The sequence below is a fragment of the Equus przewalskii genome, chromosome 22 (assembly GCF_037783145.1).
Source record: "Equus przewalskii isolate Varuska chromosome 22, EquPr2, whole genome shotgun sequence".
Classification (NCBI taxonomy): domain Eukaryota; kingdom Metazoa; phylum Chordata; class Mammalia; order Perissodactyla; family Equidae; genus Equus; species Equus przewalskii.
Genome location: NC_091852.1, coordinates 19,921,316 through 19,938,180, shown reverse-complemented (window position 1 = coordinate 19,938,180; position 16,865 = coordinate 19,921,316).

Genomic DNA, 16,865 nt, shown 5'->3' with positions numbered 1-16,865 from the left:
AGTGCAAGGGCCTGGGAAGAGCAGGGCATGGCAAGTTGACGGACTAGGATGTGCAGCCAGAGCAGAGGGCACAATAGGGAGAGGGTACAGGACGAGTCAGAGGGGTAAGAAGAGGTCAGATCTCTTTCCCCAAGACAATATATATTTCTATATTTATACTATATATATTGATATTTATATATAGTTTTCTTAGAGAAAGAGATAATATATATATGAGGTAATTATATAATATATATGAGACAAATGTATGTATAAATGATATAAATATATATTCTTGGGGAAACAGATAATTCTGGGAACAGAAGATAACATTTTTTTAACTCAAATTTTTAGAAAGAGTACAAAACAAAAACAAAATGCTATGAAAAAGAAACAGAGAAACAATCACAGAAAAAACTTTTGAAAATTAAAAATATGATTGGTAAAATTTTAAAAGAATCCGATAAAAGGATTGGTATATAAATCAGTGAAATCTCCCAGAAAGAAGAATTAAAAATGAAAAAAAAATTTGTAATGTGAAAGAAAAGGTCTACTTTCTGACTAAAAGTGGTTCCAAATGAGGATATGGTGCAAGGGGAGGTGGGGGAACAGAGGTAGGAAATTATACATGATAAAAATATGAAAGGATTTTCCGGAGCCAATGGACATACATCTTTAGATTGAAAGGATTTACCTTGTGCTCAGCAAAATTAATTTTACCAGACTCACACCTGGAAACATTATTGTGAGATTTCAGACCACCAAGTATAAAGGAAAGATCCTAAAATCTTTCAGAGGTGGATGCAAAATGTTTGCCCACAAAAGAATTAGGATCAGACTGGCATCAGACTTCTTCTTTACAACACTGGATGCTAGAAGGCAAGGAGACAAACTTTCAGTTCCAGGATGAAATCTATGCCCTGTGCCTACAGAGAATCATTCCAAATTGGAGCAAGAGGAAGGAGCATCCAAGAGAGGGATCTCTATGGGACAGGAGATTCCAGAGATTTCATACAATCCTGGGGAAGTTGAAGAATTTAAGGATACAATTAAGGCAGATAACAAAAGTGAGGGGAAGGCAATTAAAAATTCCATGAAAAACACTTAACTGTCTAAAATAGGAAATGCATCAAATATAAAAATTGGTTGTACAGTGGATGATATTTTCAAAGTAATAATTTATTTATTCAACATATATTTTTTGGGGGGCCTTCTATATGCCAGCCACTTCTCTGGCCCTGGGGACGTATCAGGGAACAGACAAGGACAGACAAGCTCCTTCTTCTCACAAACTTGTATTCAAGTTGGGTAGAGTCACAAATTTAAAAAAGAGTAAGACTGGTTTTGCCTTGCATCCTTCTGAGACCAGCTTGTTCAACAGACCAAATAAATGCACTGCTGAATTGTCTGGAAGGATGGTCATCACATGTTTACCATGGTTATTTCTGAGGGGGGCTTTCTTGCTTTCTTTTGAATACATTTCCTTTATTTCCTGAATTTTTATCAAGCATAGATCATCTGTGCAAAACACTAAATCATTGCTTTGGGAGAAGAAATTGCACTGGCTTCTGTGAGAAGAAAGGACTGGCTAGGGGTGGGGGTGGCAGTGATCAGAAAGACCAGTTATGAGGTTATTGCCGTTATCTACATGAGAGAGAATGGCCTTGGACTGGGACAATGAAACAGGACAGATTCAGTATATATTTTGGAGGTAGAATTGACAAAACTCATTGGTGGGTTGGGTGTAAAGGAAAGGAAAGCGGAGAGGGCAACACCCAGGGTACTAGCAAGAACCCCTTGATGTCTGAAGGGGTAAGATTTTAAAAATCCATTCATTGGGTCTTGAAAGTTTTGAGACTCCAAGTAAAATGCAAATAAATCTCAAGGGGGACATTACTCTGTAAAGCTTTATCAGCCAATGTCTGTTACTTCCACACTATTCCTTGGCAGTGAGCCACAAGACAAGAAAGTCACTATGAAGTAAGAAACCAACAAAGAAGAACACCATTCGTCTTCTCTTTTGTTCATTCACTCATCAGTAGAGTGTCTATTATGTGTCAGAGATACTAGCTAATAAGAAAACTCACGCTTACGTTGCAGGCTGTGGGAACACATACCGGGGCGCCTAAGACACACTTGTGGGGATAGAGAGGTTGGTTTCAGAAAAGACTCTGGAGGAGGTCACATCTGACAGCTGAGTTGAGTCCCAGAGGATGAAGAGGAGATGACCATGTGTTCCAGTTATTATGCCTGGGTAACAAATTACTCCAAAACATACTGGCTTAAACCTATACCAACATCTCTTGCGCTCACAGATTCTTTGGTTCTGGAATTTCAGACAGGGCACAACAGGGACAGTTTATCTCTGTTCCATGGTGTCTGGGGTCTCAGCTGGAAGACTCTAAGACTAGGGGCTGGAATCATCTGAAGACTAGTTCACTTACGTGTCCAGTGGTTGCTGTTGGCTGTCAGCTGGGAGCCTTAGTTCCTCTCTTTGTGGTCCCTCTGCTTGGGATAATTTGGATTTCCTTAAAATATGATGGTTGGTCCTCAGAGCAAGAATCCCAAAAAGAGGGAGTTAGGAGAAAGCTATATCGTTTTCACGACCTGGACTTGGAAGTCACACAGCATCACTTCTGAGGAGTGTCAAAGTCCCGAAGAGCATGTGAGATGGGATAAATATTGGTGTGGGCCTCTTTGGAACCAACCTTGCATAACAGGCCAAGAGATGGAGCACGAGGGAAGAACATAAGGGATACCTAGGGGGGAAAGAAAGCATCGCTGGTGCTGGGAACTATGAGTCGTTTGGAAAGCAAAGATGTCAGGATGCCTCTCAATATCCATTCTCCCCTTTTTTAATAACAGCATTTCCAAATTTTAGTTGAACGCATTGATTACTCAGCTAAACGACTGTATTTCCCGGCCTTCCTTTGCAGCTGGGTAAGGTCACGTGATTAAGTTCTGGCCTATGAGATGCAAGTGAAAGTACTAGGTGGAAATTCCAGAATGTGTCTTTTAAAGAGAAAGATGTCCTTCCCTCCATCCTGCTGCCTAGAATACACATGTGATGGCTGAAGTACTAGCAACTATGTTGGGCCATGAGGACCAGGGCTATACCCCAGTTAGTAGAGCAGTGAGCTGGAAGGAGCCTGGACCCCTGATAACTTTGTTGAACTGTTCAAGAACCCTGGACTGCCAATTTCTAGACATCTTTGGATGTAAAAGAAAAATAAACTTCCACATTGTTTAAAACATAATTTTCTTGTTGTCTGTTTTAATCAGCAAAACCTAATCCTAATTGGTGAACTCAGATGAGCTGGAGAGTAGAGTGCACAGAAGGGAGTGGAAAGAGCACTTATCTTGATGGTGGTGAAAGGGAACTGATGGGAGTACTGTGGTCAGATTCACATTTTAGATTTAGGTTTTTAGATTTAGAAAGATCACCGTAGAGACCCTGGCTTAATTCACAATTTCACCTGAGACGTACCCCACTGCAGTGGTTTTCAAACTTTAGGGCATAACAGATTTCCCTGGAGGGCTTGTGACAACACAGATGGCTGGCCCCACCCCCAGAGTTTCTGATTCAGTAGGTCTGGATAGGGCCTGAGAATTTGCATTTCTAACAAGCTCCCAGGTGATGCTGAAGCTGCTGGTCTGCACATTTTGAGAATTAAGATTAAATTAAATTGTGGAACAATCCACAGCTCTGTGCAAAGTAGAAAACACCTCTCTCCTGCCCTTACAGCACAAAGCACCATGTCGATTATAAAAGCTGACAGTCTCCTCGGTGGCAAGAAGAATATTGTGGATGTGTCTTCTTCCGCTGGATTTTTAGCTCTCGGAGAGCAGAACAGGATCTTATTCATCTGCATATCGTTTATTCATTGAACATCCGTGTATTGAAGTAAAGGAAGGCACTAACTGTATGCACACTCACTTCCCCGCCCGCCGTGTCCTGCTGGGGCTGTAGGATAAAGCTGAGACACTGTGAGTACGTGGGTTTCCCTGTAACAGTCGGCTTGCCTGGTGTCCATCATTCTAACGAAAGGAGGTCATTGCTCAGGTGAAACCCGTGAAAGCTGAGAGCAGGGCTGGGCTGGCCTGGAGGGAACCGCTGAGTCTCTGAGGCTCACCCTCTTGGGCTTTGGCTGAGGAGGTTAGATACCCTGGGGGTGCCTGCTTAGACATGTCCACACGGAGCAGAAGATGACAGCGTCCCATAAGTGAAGCATGAATTAGCCACGCCACATGGCACGCTGGTTTCATGTTAACCCACCTGTCCCTTTGTACAGACTTGGCCTTCTCTATTCTAGGCTTTGGGATATTCTGGAAGGATTGCTCTGGACTCTGCTGTCCCCTCCCCACCCTTGTGCTAGAGTGTTACTGGATGAAGTCACCTTGCAGGCCAGCTGTAGTGACAATGGCATAGGAGCTAAAGAAATATTTTGAGGGGAAGGTAAATCTTGCCTCTTCCCCAAGGAGATTCTTCCTGCAATGAAAATCTTGGAACATGTTGTTTAATTTGATTTAGGAAAGTAATCTTATAATGCATTATGTTTAAGACCTAGAACAAGAGGAACGTGAGCTCCTTTTAAACTGTGGTTTGTGTTTTTATCATGGAAACAAAAGTACGAACCCAAAATATCTTCTGCAAATACACGAAGAATCTGCATGCCGGTCAGAACCAGAAAAAAAGCAATTGCAATTTGTTTTCGCCATCTTTTGCTAATCCAGATGACCTTTTTAACTAAGGGACAAAAATAATACTTTTAAATTCCTTGAGTAAAGCATCGTGAAGGCAAATAGGCTGTGAAAACCCTCATAATGCATTATGAAATTAAATTAATAAATTTTATTAATTCGATGTTTGAAGCTAAGCCTGTCACTTCTTTCCGTTACACTAAACATGTTTCCTCCATCCTCACTGGACCAGTTTTTTCTTACTGGGCTTTTGTCAAGGATATTTTAAGGTTGTTTTTAATCGGTAGTAGTTAGTATGCCTGTCAGAATACTCTTTAATTTCCAAACGGATGATCAAATTTGCTTGCTTTTGAGTTATCTATTCATATCATTATATCTTAAAAAAAGAAAAGAAAATGGATGTATATTACGACCCAACAAAGCTAGACTTTGACATATACTCAACAGTGGTATGTCTAATGTGGTAGCCACCAGCCACATGTGGCTATTGAGCCAGTGAAATGTGTCTACACTCCATTGAAATGTGTGTTGTGTAAAACACACATATTTTGAAGATTTAGAATGAAAAAAGTTTTAAATATCTCATTTAAATTTAATTTTGATTATTGGTTATATGTTGAAATGATAATATTTTGGATTACAGATTTAGATAATATTATCAAAATTTAAAAAAATAAGAGTGTGAATAAAATTGTTACTAACATAATAGTTGGAACTTTGAATATATGTTGCCAAAGCAATGCTAATTCTGTTCCCCATCACAATTTGCACAACATTGTACTTCAGGTATGTTATGAATGTTGATAGATTGATCTATTGTCTAACTTTAATGTGTAATATTGTTTTGCTAGGAGAATTAATTTCAAGATTCAAACAATGGATTTATAAATTAACTTTTAGAATATATCTTTTTTATCAGTCGTGTACTACGTATATCCCATAAATATAATCTACTTATTTTTAATTACCACAATAAGATATATGTATCATAGATCTACATGAGTAGTTCAGAAGGTATTTCTGGATCTCTTAGGGCTGTGTCTGTCAGAGTCCAGTTAGGAAACAGAAATCACAGCAGTTAGTTTTACAGAGAATTTAAAGAATTGGTTAAACAGATAACGGAGGGTTGATAAGGCACAAGGGAAACCTTGTGATAACAGAGAGATAGAAACTGCAGGAAGCAGCTGCCACGGGGAGAGCTGAAGAGAGGAAAAGTCGGGGGTACCAGAAACCAGGAGCCGGGAGAGGGCCCCTGGGGGCGGGGACTCAGACCTCCAAGGACAGCAGTGCCCAGTGATGGTGCTATTTCTGACGGTAAATGATGAGGCTGGATCTGAGAGGGTGGATTAAACACCAGAAATTGGAGCCAACTGCTGCCGCCAGGGAAAAAGCCATCGCTTGGTGACAGTGGCAGGGACAGCAAGCAAATATCAAAAAGCAGGTCCCTTCTCTCTCCTCCAGCCTTCCAGGCTCCTCAAGTGCTCACTATTGGCACCACCTTACAGGAAACGTGGTCTGCTCTGTCACAGCCACAGCATCACTGAGCAGAGGGTGCAAGGATGGGTTTGAGCTGCAAGATATACCTTAGTAACCAGCACGAGGAGTGAACTCATGATTACAAATATCCGCTGTCCTAACATTTACAGATGCGGGGAAGTGCTGACAAATACCACTGTTATAGCGATAATTAATCCACTTGTCATACATTCTTTAAATATTATAATGAAACCGTGGTTAAAAGTACAATAAGGGCACAAATGTCAAATAAGGGGACAATGTCGAACTTGACCCAAACCCTGTGCTCCCAGGAGTGAGTGATGGTTAAAGACAGCCCCACACCCACAGCCTTTTATGTTCCGGGAAACGGCTTCCTGCGAAGAACCACCACGTTTCCCCAAATGACTTAGCTGAGACTCACAGAGAGCGCCCTTGTTTTTCTAGACAAGGCCGGACACAGACCCTCCAAATCCCCTGCTCTGTCTCATAAATAGTTAGGTGGCTGTTTGACCCCACTGACCAATCTGCACAAAACGCCTGCTCACTGGACTTGATCAAACTTTGTCAGGCTTCCCTCCTGCCTGGGCCTTTGACCTTCACCCACCTTCAACCTAAGCCAGCACTGCCATACAGAATAAACCCCTTAGTGGCCCCTCCCAAGAAGCCCCTTCCCAGCTGACCTCAAAGTAAACCTTTCCTGATCAGTGGTTCAGTCAGCCACCTGCTCATCCTGATAACAGTTCTTCATAGCTTTGTTCACTCTTCCTTGTAAAAGAAAAGCCCTTCCTGCATGGCCTTTCAAAAGCTCATAGATCTTACAATTGAAGCTCGCTCTCTATTATGATCTCTTCTCCCCGTAGTGCAACAAGCTCCTTCTCCTAATTGCGATAATCCTTTTGAATAAAGTCTCCCCTTTACCTCAGTCCAGGTTTGGGTTTTATTTGACAGTTTTCTGGTGCTGTGACTCAACTTAAGATTGGACCTCACCTACGGACCTCCACCATCCCCACCCAGGGAATGGTGCCATATTTGGCAATTAGAGGATCTTTGGTGAGTTCAGTTCTTGAGCCAGTGCTCTGGATGTCTTGTCCGTTGAAGCACAGCGAACAGTTACTTTAGTTCTCTCCAGCAGAAGGGAACCTGCATACACTGCTGGTGGGAGTGCAAACTGGAGCAGCCACTATGGAAAACAGTATGGAGATTGCTCAAAAAATTAAGAATAGATCTACCATACAATCCCACTATCCCACTGCTGGGTATTTATCCAAAGAACATGAAAACACGAATGCATAAAGATACATGCACCCCTATGTTCATCGCAGCATTATACACAATAGCCAAGACTTGGAAGCAACCTAGGTGCCCATCAAGGGATGAATGGATAAAGAAGATGTGGTATATATACACAATGGAGTGCTACTCAGCCATAAGAAATGATGAAATCCGGCCACTTGTGACAACATGGATGGACCTTGAGGGTATTATGCTAAGCTAAATAAGTCAGAGGGAGAAAGTCAAATACCATATGATTTCACTCATAAGTAGAAGATAAAAACAATGAGAAAGAATCACATGGAGACAGACGTTGGATTGGTGATTAGCAGAGGGAAAGGGGGAGGGAGGAGGGCAAAGGGGCAACTGGGCACATGTGTGTGGTGATGATTGTAATTAGTCTTTGGGTGATGAACGTGATGTAATCTACACAGAAATCAGAATATAATGACGTATACCTGAAAATAAATAAATAAATAAAAATAAATATTTAATAATGGATGAACAAGAAGCGTGAGTCAATGACCTCATCACATAGCTCATTTAATTAAAAGGTTTAAGATATTAATGATATGTAAAAATACTTCATAAATCATGAAACACTATACAAATATAATAAATCCTTATCAGGAGAAAAAAAATTCTCTCCAGCAAAGAGAGAATCTTTTCCAGCAGAGATCCTGTCTCTGGCCCTGCTGGGAGGCCTCCCCTGCTTTTCCTCAGTTGCCCAGCCCAGAGATTGTGCAGCGAGAGGGATTAATCAAGTGGGCTTCTTTCTCGGCTGCTTTAAAGTTTCATTCTTTGGGTTAACTTTCTGTTAATCTCACGGGCAACTTACTCTATCAGGCATCCTCGTGCCTCTTCTCCCACTGACTACATGCCATTATGGCACTAATTCAGTTTAATATCTTCAAGAATTGGCAAAATTTACTAAAGGCAATTTAGCGCTTCAAAGGCCTCTTTGGGAAACTTGGGATCTCCCCAGACTGGCTCATCTGAGGCTCTTCCCTTCCCATCATCCCCACTCCTCCCTCTTTTGATCACCTTACCCTTCTCTTCAGCTGCCTTGAATCCTTTGATCTGTCCCCCTTCAAGACCCCCACCTCCCCCACCCCCTATCTATCCCTGTCAGACCCTTCCCTACCCCTCCAGCCCCTCAAGGCACAGTCAGTCAAGATTTAGGACCCCTCTGTTCTGCTCGCCTCCTCTTCACCCCGCTTAAGAAGGAAGGATCCCCCACCCTAAACAGTACGAGATGGCCAAACACTCGACACCAATACTGGACAGATGAGACTGAGAGAAGTTCATTAGCCACCTAGACTCACAGCCTGGGGGAGGAGGACCCTGCAAGCCATTCAGGGCCATGTGGGGGTTACACTCAAGAGCAGAGTCAATCAGCAGGGGCTGTGGGAGGCAGGCTTTGTAGTAGTGACACGAGGGATGAGTGGCCCTGGGCTCCCATGGGAATTTATGATGGCTTGTTTAAATAACGGGGCTGACAGGGAGGTAGAGCTCCTTAAATTGAGGATAAAGAGGGATGCATCTGATCTGGCTGCCATGGGAACTAGCTGAGTTGGGAGCCATTCCCTGTGGGTGGAGGCATATCTGGCAAGAGCAGGTAAACTCACAGTTAGGCCTTTGGGACCCTCCAAGGATCAAAGATGTTAAGTCAGGGGCTGGCCCAGTGGTACATGTGTTCCGCTTCGGCGGCCTGGGGTTCATCAGTTCAGATCCCGGGTGCAGACATGGCACTGCTTGGAAAGCCATGCTGTGGTAGGTGTCCTACATATAAAGTAGAGGAAGATGGGCATGGATGTTAGTTCAGGGCCAGTCTTCCTCAGCAAAAAGAGGAGGATTGGCAGCAGATGTTAGCTTAGGGCTAAACTTCCTCAAAAAAAAAAATGATGTTAAGTCAGCACATGAAATTTCAGGCCTTACAATACTCTTGAAAAGCTTGGGGACCCCAGCAACAACCGCTTGAGCCTGAAAAAGGTCATTGGAGACAGACTGGATGTTTTATCCATTCACACAGGCTTTGTAGACACACCTGTGGCCACTTGATCTTTCCTCAGTCTCTTGCCTGAAATTTCGTCCACAGGCTCCATAAGATTACAAGTCAGGGAAGAGGAAATCCTAAAGTTCTGCTCCACATATACTGATGAAGATGCTTAAACCTCATATTGAGCAGTAACCATTTGCCAGAAACACAATCCTGGTAAAAATGTAAAGGTGGGAAAAGGATAAGATGGTTTTATATAAACCAACGAGTTGAAATTTTATTGAAGAAGAAACACATTCAAACTCATTTTACAAGGCCAGCATTACCCTGATGTCAAAACCAGACATACACTACAAAAACAGAAAATTATAGGCCAATATCCCTGATGAACATAGATGCAAAAATGTTCAACAAAATATTAGCCAACTGAATCCAATAATACATTTAAAAGATCATATACCATGATCAAGTGGAATTTATTCCAGGGATGTAAGGATGGTACAATATCCACTAATCAATCAACGTGATACACTACATTAACACAACAAAGGTAAAATTCATATGATCATCTCGATAGGTACAGAAAAAGCATTTGACAAAATTTAACATCCATTTATGATAAAAACTCTCAACAAAGTGGGTCTAGAGGGAACATACCTCAACATAATAAAGGCCGTATATGACAAACCCACAGCTAACATCATTCTCAATGGGGAAAAGCTGAAAGCTTTTGCTCAAGATCAGGAACAAGACAAGCAGGCCCACTCTCACCACTTTTATTCAACATAGTATTGGAAGTCCTAGCCACAGGAGTTAGGCAAGAAAAAGAAAAAAAAGGCATCCAAATTGGAAAGGAAGAAATAAAACTGTCACTATTTACAGATGACATGAGACTATGTAGAGAGTTGAAATGTTAAAATTAAAGTTATAAACTCTATATTTGTGCCTGTCTATACGTTTATGTATATATGTTTATATGTATCTACATATATTTATAGACATATATATGCATATAGGTATTATGTATGTAATATTTCCCTACCTCTGGATGGTATTATAAATTAGATATAAAATCCCTTAAAGGCCCTCAATTCTGATTGACTTGAAGATAAGTAAGTGCTAATGTAAATTAAATATTCCTAAAATGCCCAGAAATTAAGGATACTGAGCTTCTAAATACTTTCAAAATTATTCTTTTTTTTTTTAAGATTGGCACCAGGGCTAACAACTGTTGCCAATCTTTTTTTTTTTTTTCTGCTTTATCTCCCCAACCCCCCCTGTACACAGTTGTATATCTTAGTTGCATGTCCTTCTAGTTGTGGGATGTGGGACGCCACCTCAACGTGGCCTGACGAGTGGTGCCATGTCCGCGCCCAGGATCCGAACCCTGGGCCCCCGCAGCAGAGCACGCAAACTTAACCACTCGGCCACGGGGCCGGCCCCCTCAAAACTATTCTTATAGAAACTATCCCAAATATTTTTAAAATTCAAGTTCACAGAATTTAGGTAAATCTTTGGCAAGTGAGACTAGTCTAATATTGTTGGTTTCATAAAAGCAGTTATGTCTTCTGAACTATTAGCATTAACTTTAAAACAAGCATGCTTTTTTATTGTTTGGGTATGTTCTTCCTAAACTTATACAGGTTTACTAATCAGCAAGCTAGTGCTACACCCACTACATGTTTCAGGTTATTTAAAAAAAAAGTACATTTGTATTTAACCAAATTGAATCATTATTCTGACAATAATTTCAATAATAACTATGTCTTTTAACGTGTCCTCTTGAAGGTAGTTTCCAAGATCTTTTGGGTATCTTAAAACCTCAGACTTATGCTAAATTAAATTAATTGATGGATATTCATTAAACAGCTAGATCATTTCTAAGTAAGATAGAATACTGGAACATAATTTTAAGTTTATGTAAAATTAAATTTTTTGCCTCTTATTTTTATGGTACAGAAAGGCTAAACATATTTTAATCTATTAATGAACATGTTCATTTCTGCCACATTGAGTAGTCGTATAAGGACGTGTACAACTATTTAAAATGCCATGTGATGTATATTCTCAGGCTTGGCTAGTCTGCTACAGTGTGCCGATGTATGACAGACAGTTCACAATTATCTGCCTCAAAGTCTTCTCTGTGAGTGTATTGGTTTGCTCCACCTACCATAGCAAAGTAGCACAGACGGGGTGGCTTACACAACAGAATTTTATTTTCTCACAATTCCGGAGGCTAGAAGTCCAAGACGAAAGTGTCAGCAGGACTGGTTTCTTCTGGGACCTCTCTCCCTGACTCGTAGGGGACCATCTTCTCCCTATGCCTTCACGTGGTTTGCGTTTGTGTGTGTCTGTGCCCCAATCTCCTCTTCTTATAAGGACACTAGTCATCTTGGATCAGGGCCCACCCTAATGACCTCGTTTAACTCAGTCACCTTTTTAAAGACTCTATCTCCATGGGCTGGCCCCGTGGCCGAGTGGTTCAGTTAGCACGCTCCGCTGCAGGCTGCCCAGTGTTTCGTTGGTTCGAATCCTAGGCAAACCTGGGCACGGACATGGCACTGCTCATCAAGCCACGCTGAGGCAGCATCCCACATGCCACAACTAGAAGGACCCACAACTAAGAATATACAACAATGTACCGGGGGGCTTTGGGGAGAAAAAGGAAAAAAATAAAAAAATCTTTAAAGACTCTATCTCCAAATACAGTCACATTCTGAGGGGGTTAGGACTTCCACATGTGAATTTTAGAACACAATTCAGCCCATAACAGTGGGCAAGACTCTACTTGGAGAAATAATGCCAGAAAGGAACAACTTCATAAGCAAGCTATGCAGGATATATTTTTTTAAGAAAGGAAGAGTAATTTTGTCCTAAAGGAAACGACCGATTGTTTCAGGATGAGAAAGAGGAAAGCATAGGAAAAACGAGAAGAGGTGTAGAAAGCTGTAGAGGGTTCTCAGAGAGGAAATTTTGTTTGTCCTTGTCAAAGATGGCTAAGCTTTGATGGCTTCATTTATATGATTTTTTTTAAAGCATTAGTATGAAATAATTATACTGATACAAAACCACAATTTGGTTTTCTCTCTTTTAAAATGACAAAATTTTCTTGGCTTGTTGGTCTGTTCTTAATAAGAGGTTGTAAAGAGGTTTTTCTTTACTTTCTGAGTAATCTTCCCAGAAGTCAAAAATTCTCTGTCCTATCAGAACAATTTCCTGTACCTTATGTTGACTTTATCATGTTCTTTACTATTTTAAAAAAAAACAAAACACAAAGTCTTCTCATTTTTGAAAGAGCTATGGTCCTTTACCATCTTGTTCTCTCCTATGTTTGCTTTTAAAACCTTCTGTTGCCACTTGGATTTTGGATTGACTCCATTCTGCAAGCCACATCAACAAACAAATTTTCTTGCTACTTGCATTATTTTTGGAGTGAATTCTCATTAGACCTTTCACTTTTGAAAAGTATCAGTAATAAGTTAACCAGGGCCATTCAAGGTGTTTCATCATCTATGGATAGTTTTCTCTTTTACTCTGATGTTTCCTTGGAAGTGCTTGCAAAGCAGCTACAGGCCAGATGCTGCGTCCTGTAGGGGAGAAGGACATTTCCTCTCCCCAAAAGAGGGTTCGTCTGGCCGGAGAACGAATTAAATTCACATGAGACAGAATAGCAAGAGAAAATTAAACAAAGCTTTATGAGGAACCATGGCTCGGGGGCTTTCTTCCCGAAGGAAGAAAGGGCACCGAAGAAGTGGGGTGCACATAATGGTTATATACCCCCAAACAGGGTGTTTCACATGTGATTGAAATGTCCCTCCCACAATAGTCACAAGATTGCCCTGTCGGCACAGTGCTTGATGGACACAGCAGGTAGTGGTCTGCTGTCTCAGAGGGCGTAGCCGGAGGCAAGTCTATTGTCTCGAGCTGGGTGGTCACAGGTGAGCTCAGCAATCAGTTCCTAGCCTAAGGAAAGATGCTTAATCCTTAAAAAAATGCCAACGTTGGGAGGGGGAGGGAAGTCAGTTACAGGAGGTTACCAGACAGGCACAATAAGATGCAGATTTTAAGTCCTTGCCTTTGGTATTGATTAAGAGTTTCTAGAGAGAAGGTTATCTCCTTTCTTCTTCCTGGTACAGAGAGGGAGGCAACTTTTACAGATAGAGATTTACCTTACAAATATAAACGTGTCCTAACAAAGGGCGAGTTCCATTCCTCAGAGCCTCCTTCCCTGTCCCAGTTTATCAAAAGCAATCAGCCTCAAATAATCCTCATGCCAAAGAGACATATCTTGGGGTGGCCAATTCCAGGTCCCCACAGTCCTCAAAAAGGACTGTCTGAGAGACCCATGGAAAAGGACTCTGCCCACCAAGTGCTCTGGGACCCACACTTCTGATGGCGTCACTCACGTAACTTTGAGAACATACCAGTAGCGAGTCGAGACTTCCAGAACCCTAGTAGAGAAGCAGATATGTTCATGAGACTGCCAACCAAGATCAATCAGAACATGAATTACTGAGGACTGAATGAAGAGCTGATGAAGGACAGTTATGAGTTTTGTCTGGAATATAATAACATTATATTACAACATATATATAACATATACAGAATATATAATAAATGTTGTATTATAAAATAATAATTCTATTTTTTCTGGACATACAGAACCACTTTCTCTTTTCCCTTAAGCTATCTGCAACTCACAATTTACTAGACTATGCTTTTGTAAACAAAAACGGACTTTATCTTTCTTTTCCCTGCTTTCCCTTTAGAATTAAGAATCTCTTATTGAATATTCGTATTTTCACGGCAATATAGTTATTTGCACAGGTTCAGTAAGAATCTATCCTCCTTGTTAACAGGATATAATTGGAAACGTTGGTTGGTTGTAAAACCAAGGCTTTGGCTGGAATATTATGTTTGAGAATTGATGAGGATTTTTAGGCTGCTTAATTTTAAAATGGCTTATGATGAGGATTTTTAGGCTGGTTAGTTTTAAAACTACAGATGAGATTCAGGCTCCAAGGAGTGGAATTTGTTTGCCCCTTTGTTGGGAAACATTTACATTTCTAAGGGAAACCTCTATCTGTGAAGATGCCTCCCTCTCTGTGCCAGGAAGAGGGGGGGATGGTCTTATCTCTAGAGGCTCTTGGTCAATGCCAGAGGCAAGAACTTAAGTTGGTTACTGTCTGGCAACCTCATGTAACTGACCCTCCCCGCCACAAATCCTCCTTTGTCTTTAGCCGAGGATAAAATTCAAGCAGTGACTTCTGCCATTTACTCAATCCGGTTTGATTCTTATCTAAAAGTTGTGGGACCGCCAAATGGCCAGACCATAAATGGCCAGACCATACGGGCACTGATACCATTTTAACTTTTTTACATATTCTTTGTCTTGTAAAGAGATGACTCACATACCTATGCCTTAAATTTAGTCCTAACCCTCAACTCCGGGCAGCAGCAGGAGCTCTGACTGCCCGTGGGTCCTGTCCCCACACACCAGCTCTGCCTGCCCATGGGTCCTGTCCCCATGTCAGCGGGGGCAGCAGCAGCTGCTCTGCCTGCCCGTGGGTCCTGTCCCCATGCCAGCGGGGGCAGCAGAAGCAGCGGCAGCAGAAGCTCTGACTGCCCATGGGTCCTGTCCCCATGCTATTCCACACTATTCTCTAAATAAAAGAGCACTACTGCCAGATCTTGAGAGTCTAAGAAATCTTTCTTTCGACTCCTCGGCTCATCGACCCCGCATCAAGAATGATGCTCATTTTAAGAAATTAATACTGACTTTATTACGGCGCTGATGTTTACAAAGCCCTCTTAGGAAAACTGGCCTGGTACCTGGCTTACAGAGTTCCCAGCCTTACAGGTGAGTACGGAAGATCACTTCCTGGCAGGCCCAGGAAACTTAGAATAATTTGAGGACACTGAGAAGAGGGGGATTTACCCAACTATAGGTACTACAGGGGAAAAGTGCTGGCAAGTTCATGGTTTGGCTTCCTAGCCTTAAGAGGTTTGTACAAGTCCAACCTGAGATTTATTCCTTAAGAAAAATTCCAGCAATGCAAACTTTAAAAGGCTTATATGCTAAATTACCATTCTTGCTGCAAGTGTGTAAATAATCAATCAAGTCTCCCCAAGCAGGCCCGTCTTATTTTGTGATCAAGAATAATCTCTCTTTAAGGTTACCTTTGATCAAACGGGGCATGAATACAGAGAGAAATTTTTGTTTCAATAGAAAACTATAGCACATCCTGCTGGGTGATCAGATTCTGGTTCTAGTCATTGTCTTTGAGCTATTTTGCATGTCTTTGTAAATTGCAGGTCACTGATGGATGTGCAAACTCTGTTGTCAGATAGAGATTTAATTGGTTTCTTCATTGCTATGGAAAAACCAGTTTTGTTACCTATCTGTAAATTGGACTCATCCTGTCACCTTGCACAAATTGTCAACACTTACAAATTTTCAATTCTTTCAGTTTCCTGTAATATTTGGTTACAACCTCCAAATTAATGTTTCCATTTTTTTCTCCCTCCCTCTTGACCAAGAACAAAAACCTGACTGCCCAGATTGTCCTGAGGACTCTAGGTTGCTTCATAGCTGACCTTTTCCTCCAGGATCTGAAGAAGCACTTGGACCTGAACCCCAACAACTCGTATAGTATACCTTGAAGGACTCATAGACCATGCTGGCATGCACTGGATTCTTCCCCACACAAGCCACAGTCTGAGAAACTGGGAAGTCTCCCAAAATGCTCAGGTCATACACACCCTTATATGAGAGGCAATCAAGATTGTGAATACGGGGTCAGCCCGGTGGCATAGTGGTTAAGTTCACGTGCTCCACTTTGGTGGCCCAGGAGTTTGTGGGTTCAGATTCCAGGTATAGACCTACATACTGCTCATCAAGTCAAGCTGTGGCAGCAAACAACTGAGTCCAGTTAAAGCAAGTTGGCCCCTAGTTTCACCATGATCAAAAATATAGAGAAAAAGTGCATATGCAGTCATTTCCAGGGATTTTTACATTATACTACTTAAATGCTAGCATAAAAAATATACATATAAACATTTTTTATCAATATTATAGCTTGAAAAAGATATTTCCATTTGGGAAAAAAATAATATAAAACATATGACTAAATAAACTAGTCAGTAGTAAATTCAACATTTCTGTCAAAAAGAAAAAAACCTATAGTGAGCAGATGCCTATCAAGATGCTTACCAGAAAAAAAAATTCTTAAAAGAAGTACCTGTCTAAATGGATAAACAAACTGTAGCATGTCCATACAATGGAACACTACTTGGTTTAAAAAAAACTGATTCACACAAAAATAGGGATGAATCTCACAGATGTTATGCTGGGATAAAGACACAAAACATAGCCCAGCCCTGGTGGCCTAGTGGTTAAGTTTGCTGCAGTCCACTT